Below are 16,757 nucleotides of genomic sequence, written 5' to 3'. Positions count from 1 at the left end.
AGGGCAGAGAGCATTCGAGTGCTGGCCTCAACACAGGGTCATGTGTGAACTTCAGTGGAGGAGCGCTCTAGTTTTTATGACATCAGAATGACCTGGAAAACCAGCACGCGGTCTGAAAACAAACAGGGAAAAACTGAATTGACCCTTTGGCAACAACATCTAATGTCACACAGGGTGGCAAAAGGAGACATTCTCTTATATAAGACTGTTATATTTAATTCATATACGCTAAAGGAGCCTTGACGCACTTGACAATTGGAGTGACGTCATTGCTGACAGCAGAGCGCTGCTGTAAAGCCCTCTAGATATATTCTAGATATACATTTTGCCATGAAACTGCAGACAGATGCCTATCGTAGGATTTAAGCCAGTATGACGTGATTTACCCAAGCAGAACATATTTGTTGGTATATGCTTTGTTGAAACTATATTCTTATCAAACTATCCGAAGCAATAAATGTTGGTCACTGTGATTTTGTCAAGTAAGTCATGTTCCTTTTGTCCTAACCATGTCCTTACCCTTAAACCTAACCCTAACGGATCCCTAATAACAGAGGGAAATGATAGAATTACACTGATGTAGAACCACCTAACCCTGGTTGTAACTTGTAAGCCTAAACTTGACATAAATTGTAAACTTTTTTCCTTTAAATCTGCTGGTTAATTAGAATGTTGATCCAGGAACATGTTGTACTTGGTGAAATCACGTTAATAATCTTGTAATATTAGATGGAGTCATTTGTAAAAAAGAAAAGAAAAAAGAGCTTACATTCAGTTTGTATTGCTAGCGATTTAATGATCGAAGACTAAAATGACATTACTGTGTGTGTTAGCGTTGGTTTTCAACATTAGAAATGTTGCTGATAGTTCCTGCACAAGCAAAATTTACAACCAAACAAAAATGCATTGTATTCAACGCATATGATTTCTTCTACGACTTCTTGTGCCTCACTGAAGACTTAGCCACAGATTTATCTGCAACTTTATCTGTAACCTTTGAAACCCAAATTATCTTTCATTTTCAATGTGTAGGCATGTTGAAAAACAAGAAAACAGAATCAAAATGATGTATGTTGACTGGAATTGGCTTTCTTAGAACAACCCCAGCCTTCTCGGGTATTAAAGCTAAAAAAAAAACCTCAGGTGTAAATATAAGAGTATCATGAATGCAATCAATCAAAATGTACTTACTTTTTAAATTGATAACATCTATCATTAACATAATATCGTCTCAAATCAAAATATAACTTTTCCAAATAATTACTTTCTCTAACCATAACATCTGAAGTATGAAGTATGTGCTCTAATATTGTAATGTAGCCTACACTCACATACATTTCCAAAAACAATACAACACTACTGAGTCTAAATAGCTTTACATCAAGTGATCCACTCTCAGTGCCTCCAAATGAAAGCCCTGAACCACTAGATGTCACCATCCGCCAAAGTTCTCAGCGAAATTATCACTGGACAACCTGTTAGTGGTGAAAAAACTGGGTTCAGAGATCAGATACGGTCCTCAAGATCAGACCAAAGAGTTAAGCCTAAAGCAAAGCAAGATGGCTTGTGCAAGCAGAGATTTAAAACCCGTGAAGTTTAAAATGCCATTAATTATATCATAAACTCATCTAAACTAATACGGACAATGACCTTTATTGGCAAAAATGAGAATATATTTTAACATCAAGGCTACTTGACAAGTTAATGATGCATACTTGGACATTGTCGGTGGTTGTTCTCTAGTAGAACCGAATTCATATACTTATATTAAACAATATAAATTTTTAGGATTTACAATTTTAGGACAGACTTTACGATTTACAATGCCAAAAATAATTAAAAATCATTATCACCTTGCAGCCTTAGCAGATAGTTATTCGTGTGATTTTATTTGACAACTGTTTGAATTCCTCTGAAAAAAAGTGTATAAACAGATGAAACAGAATATGAAACAGAATGGACGACTGTTCTGTGGTCACTCCAAATTCCATTCTGACAGCAAGAGCTCTTTAAGAACTCTGAAGTGCTCATTCAGCATAGACCTACAGCAATGTGGGTTTGGGCAAAAGGTTTTCTTTTGCTTGCTTTTTCTCTTTTTAAAGGCAAGCGGTTCACAGCAGTTATTCTAGACAAATTATCGACACTGAGAAACCCTTCAACTCAGATGTCCTCTGAAGGGGAACTTTTAACCCTTTGTCTCCGTAGCCCTTAATAAATGTCCACAATGGGACGTCCCGTCAGATTAAACATATAGTTTGAAGTACAAACAGGTACAGGTGCACAGCAACATTAATGGTGTGTTGCATTGCCTTGCTTGATAATGTTTGATGTGGTTAGATTCAAAGGGAATGATCTTGTGTGACCCGTTCTCCTGTGCTCTCCATGTCTGTCTCTCTCTCTTTGCCCTGAATGGGCCTTGGGAGGTGGGCTGAGTGATTGGGGGAGTTGCTGTAGGCTGACTGAATCTGCTTTTCAGCCACTGTCTCTCTGCCTCTACCCAGCTGTGCGAGTTAGTGTTCAGGGATTTGGGATATTTTTTCCCCACTGTGGCCAGGCCTCCCTCCTGGTGGCAGAGCGCTAACTCCCAGACTAAAAGAGAATATGACCCCCTGCCTCCCACCAATAGTCCCCCAGTCGACTGCTGGGAGGCGATATGCTGCATGGTGGTCTTGCCCGACAGACCCTCCACTGCTTTCTCAGGTAATACCAACAAAAGGTCCTTAAATTGAGTTCAGACCCTCTTTCTCAAATAGGAGCAACGCTTATGCTCCGTAGGGGAGCAACAATGTTTCTTATATTTTCAGATGGGAAGAATAAGGCTTTAACAATAGCAATATCACTTGACCCTGGAAAACACATTTTATCTTTGAATAAATTATGAAAAACAAATTAATGAAATCTATTCCATTCATAATTCACAGCTGGAGGTTGTTTGTCGTCGTCTCGACCTTATAATGCCAATCTCTGTATGCTTTTCACTTGACAAGCGCAAACACAGGGATATACTCTTAATTCCGCTGAGTAAACATTTTTACAGCACTAAGCAAATCTGGATTTTCCCATTATTTTGACAAAAGGCCACTCACCTCATCCCCTCGTCCTTGTTGCTTTTTGTCCCAGAAAATCCCAAATCAAATGACAAAGCCTGTTCTAAACAAAGAGATTATCACACACCTAATCCCGACTGCAGACCCAGGAGACATACACTACGCCTCGTTGAGGTCATGACATAATAAAGAAGCCCATGTCCATGTTCTCATGAGTTACAAAAGAATAACAGATTTTAGGGATCACTAGAAAATGTAAAGGAATTACGCTGGGGCGGATTAGAATCACCAGTGGGTGATTATGAAGTTTCCTGACTCCCATCGAAGGCTACGACTAAGGTGTTGGATATGCTGCTTTGGATTTACTTTACCATGTTTAGCATTAAATAAAGCAAGAAATAAGATATTGCACAATATATATGCAATATATATCTGATGATCACTTAAGGAAACTATCATTATTGCTCATTTGAACCTTATGTATTGAGCTTTGGCGTGTAACACAACCCACACTGACATGAATGATAACTCAAATTGTGTGACTTGTGGATAAAAAGGTGCACTGTTACTTTTATAAGCAAATAAACCAACGAGATCTCATGAGAAAACATAACTATTTTACGAGGTGATGATCTTGTATACATTTTTACAATGTGAAAGTTCAATGAGTTCATTGAAGTTTTTAAGAAAAAAGCAAGCACAAAACTCCATCCCTAAACCTAACCGTCAGTGGGGCGTAAACAGATCACATGAAAATGTATAAATTGTATTGTAGGAATTCATATGAATTAGCCACTAATTCACTAAAATGTAAAATAGTTACAAACCTCATTGTGATTATGTTGAATTAAACTTCTGATTTTCAACTAGCAGGCGATAAAATTTGAAAATTTCTCATAGGTTTACATTGAATGAAGGACCTGACCCATATCTAGTGACCAAAATATCAGTCGAAAGTAGTGGCGTATGGTCTGAATGTTCAGTTGTAAATGTGTTTGGAATTGACTGCACTAAATGAGCGATCCACTAGATCAAGGATATCCAAACCTGCTCCTAGACGGACAACGTCCTGCAGGGTTTATCTCAACACACCTGCATGGAAATTTCTAATTATCCTGGAAACCATGATTAGCTGGTAAAGGTGTGTTTAATTGGGGTTAGAGCTAAACTCTGCAGGGCGGTTTACCTAAAGGAGCAGGATTAGATAGTGGACACCCCTTCACTATGGCAGTGAACTCGCCTCGTTGCCTTATCAGGCAATGACTTTGTAGGCAGTGTTGCACATGAAGGTACCTCACGAAACTGATTTTTGGACAGACTTCTGAGGCAACGTAACAGTTTAAAGATCTACAGCAAAATAGAGCGAGCTTTGGTAATAACTAAGCAGATATTTAATTACATTTTCTGCAATTAGGAATGTCTCGCTAGAAATGACATGTTGGAAAATGTGTGTCAAAAATATACATTTACACACAAACTGAACACCAACCACAACTTTCAGACACCATCTTTATTTTTTTAGCTCAAATGTCAGGATTGTGGGATTTCAAAGGCAGCATTCAAAAATGTATCAGATGAAAGTATCTTAGGAGACAAGAAGTGAAGCTAACATTGGATTCTGATGTGTCTTGATGCTTTCCTACCTTGGAATGCATCCTCCAAAAGCAGCATTTTTAAGCTTTTGGACACAGCCTCTGTGGTAACACTATCAGTTGGGATGCTGCTTTTAAGAGCTACTCAAAGGAGAATATGAAAAATGCCAATAAAAACAACAGAAGACAAAGGTGGAAACAACAAAAAATGAATATGTGAGGAGGTCAGAAGGTCCCCGCATTTGTACAGCTCAGTTTGAAAGAGTATAAAGATGATACAACACTCTGCAGGTCAGGTGGAGTATCACATATCAGTTGTTATGTGCAGGTGTTGAAAACATCCATACTAGTTGATGATCAGTGGAGTATACTCAAAATGGATAAAAACTAAGCGATGGCCTAGCAACAACCCTAACCAAACTTAAGTGGCATTTCTTGCTATACACCTGGCTCATTTCCTCTTAAGAGGCCAGCCTTTCAATCTTGCCTCTGCAAGCTAAGGATAAGATCCCCAGGGGTATAATAAGTATTTTTAGACCTGCCATCGTCCATGCACAAACACCATGCCCTTGTGACAGGGCCTACGAAGCCTCCATCAAATATTTTTAGCAGTAAGGGGCCTGCCCGCATGCTCACAGTCGGTCTCATGCACAGCAGACGGATTTGCAAGATTAGGATGAATCTTAAAGCAGCAGATCATCTAGGTACTCACAAGATTCACAGTCTCTAGATGAAGTGAGACAGTAGAAGCTGCCCACTGTAAAAGACTTAATAATCTAATATAATATTATATTCCCTCGCTCATTGAAATGTTGGTCGTAACGGCTGTCAGAGATTTTAACCCACTGGGCCACATCAGTGGAATATTTACAGCGTTTATATTTAGAGACTGAAGTTCAAAGTCTTGCTCAAGCTAACAGTGTATCATCATGTCTGAGTGGCTGCCGGTGGCCCTCTGATCATTGTAACACAGTGGACGTACACTCTCCACCTTTCTGAGAACATATGCAGATCTGATGTGGTCATCTGAGACATCTCTTATCAGTAGTGCCTTGATTTGAGAACTAATGTGGATGGGGTAAAGTTCCCAAGAGGTCATTTACGGCAGCTCCCTTCCACACACATACAGCTCTGTCCCTACAACTCAAAAGCTTACTTATCTGTGAGTGACAACGATGCATGGCGCTCTGATATAATACAGGCTGTGGTAAAGGAATGGATTGTGTTCATCAGATACGTTTATCTTCCCACTTTCAAAGCGACGGCCTCCCTAACCCGCCAGCACGGATAAACGTGGTGACTATTCACTACCGCATACCGGCAGGTCGTGACCTTGACAAGATCCAATGAGAGATCCAGAATGGCGATCGTAACCAGTTTCCTGGCCAGAGATGGCTCCTTCTCCCCTTCCCCCATCAATCTCCACTTCCAACAGAACCTCAACAAAGACGACACAATTGGGAAACAAGAATGCCGAGGGTCAAAAAGAGAAGGAGAAAGAGGTGGAGGGTGGGGAGGGGGGGGGTCGAGACAAATCACATTTGATCCAAAGATAGTCAATGGCTCTTTAACTGGGAGCATGCTTTGGGAAGTATATGGACTGTGACTTTCAGGGCCTGTTTGCACAAAAGTGATGCGCCTTTGAAAGGGCCCCTGAATTGACAGCTTTTTCTTGCTCTGTGTGGTGCGGGCCAGGGCCCCAAGACACTCATATCACTGGGCCGTGACGGCAAGGAGAGGAGTTACACTTTGAAAACACACGGGGTTCCATTGGTCCTAGCTTTTGTTCCCCGGCTCGCAGGCCACTGTTCCTGCTCGTCGCAAGAAGACAATGAGAGGGCAGCCACTGGATTGGTTGCTCCCGAATCGAATAGCAAATGGCTGCCGATGCAGAACTAATCTGTGAAGAGGTCTTTCCTGTGTGATAACCACCCCCTACCCTTCGCCTGCCCTCCACCACCTCCTCGAACCAGCAGCGCAATCTTTGATGAGAGATCACACAAAAAAGTCCAACCAGCTTTAAGGAACGCTCCGCTTTTTTTCCCCCGGCAGTTGCGAGGCTCCCATTCGTTCTTGTTCCTACTTATTTGATGTGGCAGCAATTAGTGAAAGACTTTTGTGCCTGGAGAAGATGGAGCAGACCACTTCAATGATCACGTTTATGCTCTGAATAGAAAACAAAAAAGCCAAGGGGACAGATAACATGTTCACATCAAACGGCCACACCGGTTGCACTTGTTACTGTTATGGCTCGCTCTCCTCTTTTATGGCGAGCCGAGCGAAGTGTTACTTTTCCCATGAGAAAGCTCACTGGGGGCTGAGTGACATCATAGGGTGCCCCTTTTGCACCCACCTCTAATGGCGCTAAACGCGCTCCCATTGATGTGAGCACCTTGCATTCCCCCAGCGCCCGACCCCTTTGATTTCTCCTGCTTTAATGGCCCCATTGAAAGATAATAACAATTAGGGAGTCCTCTATTCTTAATGACAACATTTTTTAATCAGAAGAGGCAGGAGTTGGCCACCTCTGCTCCAGCCCACAGACGCCCCCACACAGATTTGCCGCTCTCCACCTAAATAAAGGGCGACTGGGATTAGATTAGTCTGTGAAGCCTCTATTAAGGGTTTGCTTATTCCAGGGTATTGCAACTGAAAGTATTTCTTCTTCTTTTAAAGTCGTTCCCATAAATATTTCGCTGTCATGGTGATGACTGTTCTCTAACCGCAATTATGATTCGCGATCGTGCTCCTTGCAACAATGCAACGTGCATAGTTGAAAAGCAACTCATATCACAGCGCCTGACACTGCTGGCTCATAAAATGTCTGCTTACAATTAGGAAAATGCAGTTAAAGCAGTATTATTTCATTTACAAGAAACCAGATGAATGATGGGGGGATTTGTCTCGTATAGAGGCCAATGCTTTACCAGAAATTCATACCCAGGTCGTCACAAGCACAGCTTGCGCCCTTATGTTCTTATATACGGACGCAAATCTACAACGTTAAATTGCGACCTGGTTAAACCTGCTTAAATCACTCTGACTTCAATTAGGCCTCCAGAATGAAAGAGACAACTCAATTGGAGAGGGATCAAGGCAGGCCCCTTAATCACATAATGAAAGATTCAAGTGCCTTTGGTGAGCTCACAATACACAAAACACATAGCCCTGGCTTTGTTTTAGCTGTTAAATGTGTGTATTCCTTAACCACGCTGTGTTGCGCTAATTGCAAGGCTGACTTGTTTATTGTGCGTGCACAATGCAATTGCCGTTGATTGAGCATTTGAGGGGACGGCTGGAGTAATGCGATAATAACACGGTTTGGGCATCATAAAGCATTTTTATGATTAAGCGGGATCTAGCTCAAACGTCTGTGGTTTCCATTCAAATGTTTGCGCTGCTAAAAAGAGAATGGTATTTTACATGCTTTGTGGGTCACTTTATAGTAGTTTGCCAGGTTATATGAGCTAAAGTCTAATGTTTGGCTTGCTATTCTTCTTATATTGAGACATTTTCATTGAAATTGTTTTGAACTGAAGGATTCTTCTAACCAAGTCTACAGTGAAGTAGAGAAATACAGCCATTTTTGTTTAGAGTGGTCATCGAAGATCAGTTTTTTAATTGGGTGTGAATGATTAATGACCTCGCACCCTCTTTATAGAGCCAACGTGTGGAATTTAGTGCTCAGTCTGTAGAGTTGACAGTGTTGTCCACACATCTGTCCCATAAAAAGAGGGCAACAATTCTTCAAATGCTTCAAGGAAATGACAAGTCAGTGAAAAGTCTTCCAGGGTGATCAATAAAAATTGTTCAGCATTGTTGCCGACCCTAGACAGAAGGAGACGTATGGGGAACCGTCCCAGGTCAGGCCCTCAGGGGCTTCTCCTTTCTTTGATTGACTGACTAAAGGCTTCAGTAGGGTCTCTCTCGTCGGGGTTTAACGCAGCAATTTGCCACCTCATTACCAGCTGGATCCACATTGCCACTGCTGGACCTGTCTGGCACCGCAGGCCTGCCTCATCCTCTTTCTGTCTCTGTCTTTCTCCTTCTTTCTGGGTGATTGGCAGGGGGAGATGGGCAGCATGCATGACAAAAGACCCCGGGCTTATTCCTGCTGTTTCTGCTGTAAATACATTTAAAGCTGCTATGGACTGACATGAGAAAGTTAAAGGCAAATGTTGCTCAGTAGATTCCAGACCAGACCAGACAGGACCATGAAGATATAGTTTGCAGGTAATTTTAAGGAAACAGTGCTATTTTCTTGTTATAGCAATAATAGAATATGCTTTATTATAAAGGCACACTGGATCAGACTTTACTCAGTCGTCTATTCAAATTATAGTATATCGATTTCAAATGTACTGTAACAGGGTTATTTTAATTTGTAAAAAAAAACACATCACAGTATGATTTATAAGCTGTTTTCCTCATGAGGACCACAGAATTGTGTCCCCATGACATAGGGTTTACTTGAACCACACACACAAGTGGATGTCTGGTGTACTTTGGCAGCAGCAGTCAAGTTCAGATTAAAAGGAGGTGAAGAAGATGACTGAGCTTTGAAGAGCAGGTGTTATAGAGGCCATCTGATGTGCCACCTGAGAGCTCTTATTTACTACAGTATGAAACCTCACAGCTGCACACACACACACAGAGAGACAGAGAGCGAGCGAAAGAGAGAAATGTTTGTTTCAATTGACTTATAGTCAGTCATTTATTCCTCTAATGCTCAAATAAAAAATAAAATTGTGCATTTAAAAAAAAAGAAAAGATTTTTGTATTTAAATTAAGCTGAGGTTTTGAGATGTTTTCATCTTGGGGACCATTGGAAGATCACCCAGTGTAGAATATTTCAGCTTTTACTATCCTTGTGTGGACATCCCCAAAACTTACACACTTACAGCCACAATGCTACTAAATCTTTATTTCCCACATTACTGATTTAATACACAATGCTAAAGGACCAAAGAACGAACGACGAACGAACTGGTTTGACGTAATTTCAGGTCAAAACGAAGTTCGTTTGGTGTTCGTTTCGGGAGTTCGAAACAGCTTGCCAAAGTGAACTTTCCAGAAATGTTCGCTCTGGTTGGTCAACACCTTCGAACTACCCATTGCCACAATTACGAAATAGGTGGGTGTGGCTCTGAGGCTCCGCCTTCTTTGACGTGGTTCATTTCTTCAGTTTAGACCGTCGGGGACAGACGTCTGTAAGTAAAATCATAAACACTTGAGAGCTGCTTTATAGTAGAAACTGAAGTTGTAATTCTACTTGAAAAAAGACACTGACACTGTTTTACATGTTTAATACTGTAAGCTTCTTGATTTTAAGCAATCTATTGTATAAAGAGCTATATAAAGAGTGACGCGACTTTACTAGAGAGTCGAATTGCAGAGCTGGTGCAAACATACACTTCATGATCAGATGCTTTCTGAACTGCTGTTTTCTCACCGCTTATATTTTACTTGTGTGTTTATTTTGTTATCGAGAGGGAAGCGTGCAGCACATATTTACATATTCATCTAAATGCCGCTCTCATCAGTGCGGGCGGTGTTGGGGTTTTTGATAACAGTATATCGCTACTTACGTATTTCAAACTTTTTACCCCTAAGCGAAGAATGAAAAAGAACTTTGCTGTGAGTATATATCAGGGCCTTCACTCAGTATTGATTGATTTTTTTTTTTTTTTTTTTTCACTCATTCTCATAACACATAATTATGAATAATCCAGCTTAGTAATTATAGTAATTTGTAAATAGTATAGTAATTATGACCACATCCACATTGGCAAACATCTTGTTTGCTGCTTTAACACATAGGACAGGAAGAAGACTCGGTTGATATCGCAGCGGTTATAGGGTGAGTGGGGAACAAAGGACCAGCATGCAATTGTTGTGAAAACATCAGGTTTTTATTAATTACCACCTATTGTGTGTGTAAAGCACCCTCAAAGAGTTTCCGGGAAAAGAGAAGCTCTCAGTATAACGGGTAGCGCCAAAGATCAATGTCAACTTCCTAAAACAATATGCTGATGCACCCGTGAGGAACAAGTGCACTCAGAATGAAACGGCCCACTTCACACGTGCAGCGGGTGAACTGGTGGCCGCTGCAATCAAAGAGCATATACATTATCAGCTGTCTGATCAGCTGCTACATCACTCGCTCATTCTTCCTCTCTTCCTCCATCGCTTTCTCTTGCTTCATTACTCCTCTTAACCCTCATTTTGTGTTTGGGGTGTAAGACTAGCTAAAAAGATATACTTAACATTTGAGGAAGCAGGTTGAATAAACAAATTTGGAATCTAAAATCATGAACAAATTTCACATGAAAATGCCCACTAGCTATAAACAATTATATTTTGTATTAAAACATGAAATTTGCATTTTTGCATGATAAGATTTTCACACTGTATAAGTACATTTTTGCCTTTTCCAATAGTATTTGGTTGTTGCAGTCAAATTGACCAAAAACAATGTTAAACAGGTTAAATGGAGAGTTGAAGCCTCAGTAATGTTTATCAATTGGGGTTTGATTAGAACAGGGGAAGATTTCAGTAAAATAATAGATTAATGTCAAAATTACTAATATTATTTTTTACATGCGCAGCCTTGGAGTCACTGAGACCCAAACAGAAAGTAAAGCCAGTCTCATGAGGGTTACATTTGAGTCAGCTGAACTTCACAACTCGTTGAATCACCATATCGACAATGGCATCTTTTACTTATTCAGTACAGTCAGTAATGCATTTGTGCTTAGAACAATGAATAAAAGCCTATTGGGAACAGTGTCACCATTTTTGAAAATCGAAAAAACAAACTCTTTTTAAAATATTAGTCTTAACACAACTCTTTTGAAACCTTATAACCTGTTATAAATTTAGTCTCAGAATGAGTCTGTGGTCTAAATGGTATTTCTATCTAAACTTGTTATGCAATTGGAAGTAAAGTTTGTCTCTTGTACTTTCAGTGAGATGAAACCATGAGCTGAGAAGTCAAACATGTTTATGTAGCCTCCTGTAGTCCTACAGATCTTTGTTCTGGAAACGAACGTTTACATTCACGATCATGTTCAACATAGATTACTTCTGATATTTAATTTAATACCCAATTGTTTCAGCTGCTTTTCACCTTTTCACCGCTTCAAAGAGCGTCTGGGACTGACGGCTTTCCAAAGGGCAATGTTGGTCTTTTCTTTTTGCCCCCAGCCAATGAGAAATTTGAAAAAAATGGCATTGGGTTGCAAGGTGGTCACATTTGAACTCCTTTGATGAATGGAAGGTATAGGGCTACCTTTGAATGCAGATAAAAGGTTGGGGGAGCCAAGAGATATCTGGCAAGGTGCCAGAGGAGGGGGACACACTTGATTCTCCACTGGCAGCAGTGCATGAAAATGGGAAGCTATGTGAAGAATCCCCCACTTTGTTGTCTTCCTCTCTCTTCCATTGGTGGAATGAGAGAGGGAGCGAGGGCTTTCTTTCCACGGGCTGACATAGTCACTCTCCCATGCCATTGCCGGGTGTGAGGCATCTTGTAGGACAAGACTGATGACACAGGGAGGGGCGGCAGGGGTGAGGGGTTGGGAGGTGGGGCAGCACCGTGTCCATTCACTTCAGAGCCCTTGTTAATGCGATCTGCTGATCGATTAGTGGAACAAGAGGAGGAACACACTGGCTCCGCTGGCAAAGGCCATTCAGTCAACCAAAGATACACTGACGCGCACACACACCTCACCCACATGAGGTCAACCCTCTCAAATCATGAACACCAGATCTAAAGCTGGACTCAATTACCAGAGCAGGTTTCCTGCTTTATAAAGCTCGACTCGGATGAAAATGGGCAATTGCTGCTTGAGGCGGCTGTTGCTCACAATGGAATGCGGGAGATGTTGGTGGCATTGTAAGTTTACTGGGTTGTGAGACAATATGTGCAATCCTCACACACACAAAAATGTTAAAAGACCACCAACATTTTAGTGATGACTTTCCCTGTATTATTCCTAAACCCCATGGAGCAGAGCTCATACCAGCTGCTCTTAATGTGATCAGATATTAACTTCAAATGCTTTCATCAAGAAAAACAGGCTCATATTTTCCACTCTCCCTTCATGTTAAGAGTTCTGTTCAGATTGAGACTACTCTCAAACTACCCCTAAAGTGTGCAGTATTGAACCGAGCATACTGCATTTCTACCGTATCCCACAATGCATTGCACTCAAATTGCCTTTTCCGATCCCCCTGTGATTATTTAAAGCTGTAGTATTTACCATAACATTCTTGACTTATTATAATCATAAATTACGTTGAAAATGCAAAATACTACTACTACTGTTTCACTTACTATTTACAAAAGTAGATACATTGTAAGCGAGTAGTAAGCGACTATTCCATTCTGAACATAGCCTCAGTTCTCACTGCATGCTCTCAGGTTTAGCTGGTTAGCATTGCTCTGTGCTCGCTCATGGCTAAAACTGTAACACTGTGACATCGAACACAAGCTGACACACGATACAGTGCAGAAGCCCTACAAATGGCCTCCCGCCGCTGCAGAGAGAGGTGCTCCAGACTCAATACATGTCTGTGCCTATGCTAAAACAGAAGCTAATGTTAAACAGTATGTTTAAAATCAAACATTTCAAATAGTACTATGCTACATTGTTCTCCCATGACTTTATTATGTTGCATCATGCTTATAGCAAGTGTATAGTATTCGGAAATAAATATGGTTAATTTGTATTTTAGATTAATTTTGTGTAAGAAGGAGGTGCTTTCGACACTGTTGATCATCGTCTTTTACTTACTCACCTTGAAAGAGTTTTTTTTTCCGGTGTGTTGGGGACAGCACAAGAAAAAAAAAAATATATATAGTTTTTAATGCTTTTGACTTCTCTTGCAAAAGTTTTGCGTTGCCCCAAGAAACTCTGCGTTTATTCACAAAGAACTCAAGTTTTGAGAGTGAATGCAAAGTTTCTCAGAGGAACGCAAAAACATTAAAAGTCATTTTTCCTCCCATCTAATATTTTTCCTCCCATCACCATGTCCCTTTAGAGTTTCCGTAGCCCCTCACGTCACCCACAACAAAAACAATACATCCAATAAGGGAAGCAATTGTTAAAAACTACTTTTGACTATGCAGTTCGACTAACCACTATGCAGTTTATGCGATTAAACACTTAAAATTAAAGGTAACACTTTTAACAATGTACATTTTTTTTAACTAGTTTTAATTTAGGATAATCCTGATTTTGGGATCAAAGGTATCCCAATCGTACTAAAACAAACTGACGTTTTGATCCAGCTCAAAACCAAGATTGGATTTTGTGATCTAATCCGACTTCAGAATTCTTTTTCTTTTGAACAACCCATTTTCAAGATTTGATCCAATTTGATAGCCAAAATCTGATCAGATTACTTTTGAACAACTGGGCCCGGAATACCTCAATTAGCTGGTTCATGTGCTTAAATAGATTTGAATGTAAATTCTGGAGGTCTGTGGACCTCGTTGGAGACCTCTTATATAGTGCATCATTTGGGACACAATTTGTGTCTACTGATGCACACCATACATTTTGGCAAATGTAGCAAGTCATCCAGGTATTCCATGCATACACACATTTTTTATATTTTGCATAGTATGCGTACTCCAGAAACTGTATGGGTTGCATGGTCATGCTATTCCCAACATAACATTCGTCTCTCCTTTTACCATATGTATAGCAGCGCTGCTGGCTGCTGTTTGTGAGAAAACATGTTTTGCAAATCCCAGAATCCCAAAGCCCAGCCCCACTGGTCTAACAGATGTCAATGGTTTAGCCATCAGACTTGTTTGCGTGCAACATTTCAAGCAGCATTTGTGTAGATAACCAGTTCCCTGCAAAATTACACCCTCCGATGGAACATATTGACAACAAGAATGTGTGCCTATGGCCTGCATTAACATACACGTCGCATACACGGGAAAACTGACTAAGCAATAATTGCACTCTGAGTAAGAGAACCTCGCAACCGTCCTCCCATTTAGCGGCTGTTATATTTGGGACTTTTTCCCTTGGTTTAATTGCATGTGAAAGTGCCAGGCACATTTCTAGATTGCGGTGAGTGGCCAAAAGGACTTGGATGTTTTCAAATTGTCGAGTAGTTTCTCTGGTTTTGGCAGAGTACCAGCTCAAATGTGGCGTAGCGCAGATCTAAGAAGCCAGCACTAAATCCACTTGCCTCTGGCAGCATAATACATTGTTTTCAGAGTATATTGAGAGAGAGAAAATGCAAAAGATGACAAGGAATCAAATAAGCTCAGAAAATGCCCTGAGGAAAATGATATTGCTCAAAGATTTCACTTGTATTGTGATAGAGACTTAAATGTAATTCTCAGCAACTACTTAAATTCCTAAAAAGAAATAAAAAGACAATTGACAAAGACCATTCACATTAAGACAATTAAGTGACCAGTCTTGTATATTTGTGTCGCACAGTGCTGCACTGCTATGTTGGACTACAAACTGGCGAAGAGACGAGATCCATTAAGAGCTATGAATACAGACCTCAAGCTTAAGGAAAACTGAATGAAAGAGGATACCAAAGGATCATTCAATCCACTGGGGCCCTAGAGAACACAAGAGGCTTGTCTTGTCTCCTCATGTCATTTCTTAGACCTTGAATCAAGCGAGTGATGTGCATTCCCCCAGATCCGACACCGTAAACCAAACTCTTTCACCCTGATTAACAATGTGTTCAACAAATCACAACATTATTAAGGGCTTATGTCTAAATTATCCCACTGAAAGATCCCGTAGCCTTGTGGACTGAGGTCAAGTGATCTGAATACCTGCTAACAGGCCACACTTTCCACTAGGGATGGAATGGCTGTCTTATCTAGAGGCTTCTGTCGGCAGTCTTATCCTCACCTAAATAAAGAGAAGGGGGTGAACAGTGACAGAGGGGTTAAGAGCTTGACACGCAGAGGTGTCTTTCTCCTCTTTCTACCGGCTAAGATAACGCTGCCTCTTGGTGATGGAGCGTTCCCGACCTCGGCTGCTTTTGTCCTTTTGTGTCTTTGTGTCCACTTATCTTGAGACATTTATCCATAGATGCTCCAAAGATCCTTGATCCCTCCCCCGCTTCCCCTTAGCTTTTAAAGACCCATGAGTCTTTTATTTCAGCAGGGTAAACAAATAAGTACACCTTCAGAAGGGTTTCCAACCGGGACAAAAAGTCGTTTAAAGAAAGATTGTTTTTATGGTCTAACACATGCACACAATGCCCTTGTGTTGTCTTGACGTATGATATCCAGTTAGAGAAAACATTATGCTAGAGTTCCATTCAACTCAGAGAGACGGAATGTCCAGCTTCTTACTTGGAAAGGTGCATTGAAACAGTACTTGAAATCAGATTTCCAACATGGACATTTTCATCCCTGACATGCAGAGCAGATACAATTAAGTTGACAATAAAAAAAAAGCCAACATTTTTGATTCTTCATCCATCACCATCTGAGGATTTAACAACCGAATGGGTTCCACTTTATTTTGATGGTCCACTTTAGCCATTCTACTAACTATAAGTAACTTTGCAACTACATGTCAACTAAATCTCATTGGAGTATTAGTAGACTGTAGTAAACATTCAGTAGACTGTTAGGTTATTGTTAGGTGTTAGGGTTCGGGTTAGTAGAATAAGTTGACTTGTAGTTGCCAAGTTGAATGTCTATTGGGGGACCAACAAACTAAAGTGTTAGCAAATATTAAGCAGACAGTCTACTAATACTCTAATGACAGTTAGTTGACATGTAGCTGCAAACTTACTTCTAGTTAGTAGAATGTCTAAAGTGATCTATCGAAACAAAGTGTTACCACAGAATTTTGTAAGGCTGAAAGTCGAAAATGTGAAGTAGGAATGACCTAAATGTGTAGGTTATAACATTTATATAATTTATAGGTTATAAATAACCTTTGGCTAAATGTGATTCAACCTTGTGAGAGATCCTGAACTGTAAGCATTTATATTTGACATAGACAAGGCTAGTTTATAGGTTTATTTTTTTATTGTTATTTTTTTGTGCAAAAAAATACACTCTACCTCAAGATCAAAGTACTGTGTAAGTGTGTGTGTTAGTTTACCTGTT

This window comes from Rutilus rutilus (genome assembly GCF_951802725.1).
Source record: "Rutilus rutilus genome assembly, chromosome: 3".
NCBI lineage: Eukaryota > Metazoa > Chordata > Actinopteri > Cypriniformes > Leuciscidae > Rutilus > Rutilus rutilus.
The sequence above is the reverse complement of the archived record's forward strand: the minus strand, read 5'-3'. Positions refer to the sequence as shown.